Below are 3,554 nucleotides of genomic sequence, written 5' to 3' on the forward strand. Positions count from 1 at the left end.
AGAAAAAAGCATACAGAATTTATTTAACATGCATAAGTATGGTGAAAATGTAGAAAAATGATTACCCGATAACCCAATGAGATCAGATGCTTATATACAATTCTTCATTGGAAAAGGGGATATGGAGGTTGTAAGAGTAAATGATTTTCAGGAAGAAAGAATGAAACCAAATAATAGTGGCCTTAGACAAAGCTTCTCTGAGCTCTGAGGAAAGTGGCTGGATCCTTCTATAGGCTTATCCATAAAGGGTGAGATTTTATTTGTCTTGTCTTCCACTAAGTATATAGGATATAACATGTTCTCAAAGAATAAGTTGAGACCACACACTGGGAAATCTAGAATTTATTTGTTTAATTTGGTTCCAAATTAATGGAATTTGGAACCAAATTAAACAATAAATTAATTAAATTAATAAATTAAATTAATAAATTAAACACAAATAATGGAAGTGAGGGGCAGAACTCCTTTGAACAAAAGTTGTCTTACTATACAGGTACATTACCTTTGGATCCGACCTCAGAAAAATAGATGAAGATTCCATTTGAGTGTGGTGACAACTCTCAGTCTCTTCTCTTCTCTAGTGGTTTATCTTTCCTGGTTATTTGATGAGATTACTAGAGAGAGCTTGTTTAAGAAAATTGCATTTCTCTTCAAAATAAGTTTTCTTAGTCAAGACAAGAAAATTTCAGAGAGATTCCCTCTGAGCCCTTCCAGAAAGGAAGTGGATCAGAGAAAAAGGACAGTGGTGGAAGGTGATAACGAGACCTTTGTTATAAGGCTTATTTCTGAGGCCTTTCAATTTTCTTTAACTCAAAACACTCAGTGTGTCAAAGCACCACATTTAGGATAGTGTTTTCTGCAGCTCAACTATATTATGTATTATGTTCTGCATGTGTATATATTATTCAAATTCTTATTGAAGCCTGCTTAAGTAAATTTTTTTACAGATGAAAAGAAAAATATTTTTGTTTTTACATCTCCATTCATCCCTAACCTTAATGTTTTCTATTTATCTTTACTATTCTAATTTTAGAAGCCAAATTAAACAAATAAATTCTAAGTTTCCCAATGTGTCGTCTCAACTTATTCTTTGAGTACATGTTATGTCCTATATCCCTAGAGGAGGACAAGACAAATAAAGTCTCACACTTTATGGGTAAGCCTATAGAAGGAATGCAATAAACAATGAAAAAGAAGGGCAATAAATAAGCAAAATAATGACAATTTGTGATGAGTTCAGTGAAGAAAACTGAACTGTACCACAGAACTAATGAAGAAGAAATTGGAGGGGAGGTGGATGCTACTACATTTAACACAGTCACTGAGGAAGGGATCATTTAATCTGAGACAGTAAAATTGAGAAAAACACAGTCGTATCAGAAACAGTGTGAAATAAGTTGTCCAGGAAAAGACAGTGGCCTGTACAATGATCTCAAATATCTTTAGACTGCGAGTATAAGGCTTCAAAGAGTCTGCATGTTAAGGAACCCAATGATGTCAGTATCAAACATGGGAATAAATTACTTTACCTCTCACACAGGAATTTCAACTGAATGTTGCTAGATACCACCCCAGTGAGATTTTCCACACTCGCTCTTAGTGTTCTGTTACAGGAGAAAACATGTTATACCTCCTTATAGAAATCATGTAGTAAAACACACAGAAGGCATAGTGGAAAGCCATTCTTTTGGTTCAGTGATAGTGGAAGTCATGCATTTAACAATGTGTCATCCGGTTAGTTATCATTTATTGAGCAATTTATGACAAATTCCAATCTAAGAATGTTATAAGGATCATTCATTTTAATACTCAGATTTACCCTATGAGTCGATACCATTATCATTTCTAGTCTATAAATGAGAAAACTGAGGTGTATGCAGGTCAAAAACCTTGTCTGATGTCACATATGCTATATAATTTAAAGCTATTATCTGTTCTGCTAAATACTATGTTTTGTAAAGTAGAATGTGGATACACACAAAAACCAAAACAAATTTTCTTGTCATTCAGATGCTCTCATCTATTTGATGTGTTTAGAGAGCTAAACAAAAAATCAACATCAGGTAGAATGCTATTAGAGATTATTTTAAAAAGTTAACAAAAATCTCATAAAAAGAAGTAGCTAACTATGTAAAGATTGTTAATACATAGAATAGGATTCTATAACATTTGGATTTGAGCAGTTCTACATTCTCTTTGTCTGCTCCTGACTTAATGTTTTCTGTTGTATTAATGTCATTTGATTATAGGGTAAATTTTGAAAAAAACTCTATTATAAATCTGCCAAGTGTCTCAATTGAAAATAACAATAACAAACAAAAACAATTATAGATAAATTATTTAATGCTCAAAAGAAAGATGTAGCTCATCAAACAGTAATGTATGGAAAATTTGACTTTATTTCTCCTAAAAGCATTAATAAAATGAAAGTTAGTGCTAAAAATATTGTTGATGATACATAGATTAATTCATAGACATTTGTAAATTTTTAATGATCCCTAATAAAAATTGATTAAATACACATTTTAAAAATATATATTACTGGTTACTAATCATATAATTATTTAAATAATAAGTATACAGAAGGAAGAGTCTAGTGTGTAGTAATAAATAATTTATACTATTTAGTTATATATAAATTCATTAAAATTGCATATACGTATATGTATATACACATATACATATGTAATAATAATTTTACCTGATAAATTCAGTGAAATATATTTTAAAATATGACTTTTATATGCAAAAGTGCATGCAGAGTCAGAAGATTAAAAAATATGTAGATACATTGTTCATTATTTAAACCCGTTACAAAAATTAAACAACATAAAATAATATCTACCAGGGATATATTAGAAAAAAATGGAAAAGATGGATTATATTTTCCCATAAAAGTGAATATTTTGAGTCAAAAAGAAAGTTAAAGCATTTTAGACATTGAGAAATGGAGACCGTTTTATTGTTGTTTTTCACTTTGTGTTCTGTGGCAATAAATGAAGACCAACCAAACGAGAAAAGTAAAGCCTGTTTATTCAGAATTTATCATAGCAAGGAAGTCAGCCATCATCACTTGTGTTCTGGCAGAAACTCAAAGGTGAGTAGACAAGTAGGAAAGCTTTAGAGTAGAAAAAAGGGAAGGCTCCTCATTGGAAGCTGTTGGCTGAGGCTACTAATAGTAATATAGGCTACTAACTAGAAATGAGATTGGTCAGAGGTGCATATTTAGTTTTCTCTAGCTGGTTCTTAGCTAGAAGCAAGGACAAAAAAATTGAGAAGCTGTCAGTTAGTAATTAAGTTCTGGCTACTTGGATTATTTCAGAAGTTATTATTTAACCTCCTAATTGGTTACTAGAGACGTATCTGCATTCCTACAAAAATATATATATTCTTACTATTTTCTCTATATACAATCTCTCAGCTCCTTAGTGGGTTTTCTTTATTTTTGATTATAAATAAGAAATGTAAAAACAGTAAACTGAAACAAAATAAATAGGAAAAAAAGAAAAGAAAAAAGAATAAGATTTTGCAAATACCTATGCTTGAAATGCAAA

This window comes from Carlito syrichta, unplaced genomic scaffold (genome assembly GCF_000164805.1).
Source record: "Carlito syrichta isolate Samal-C Ts95f unplaced genomic scaffold, Tarsius_syrichta-2.0.1 Scaffold288634, whole genome shotgun sequence".
Lineage (NCBI taxonomy): Eukaryota > Metazoa > Chordata > Mammalia > Primates > Tarsiidae > Carlito > Carlito syrichta.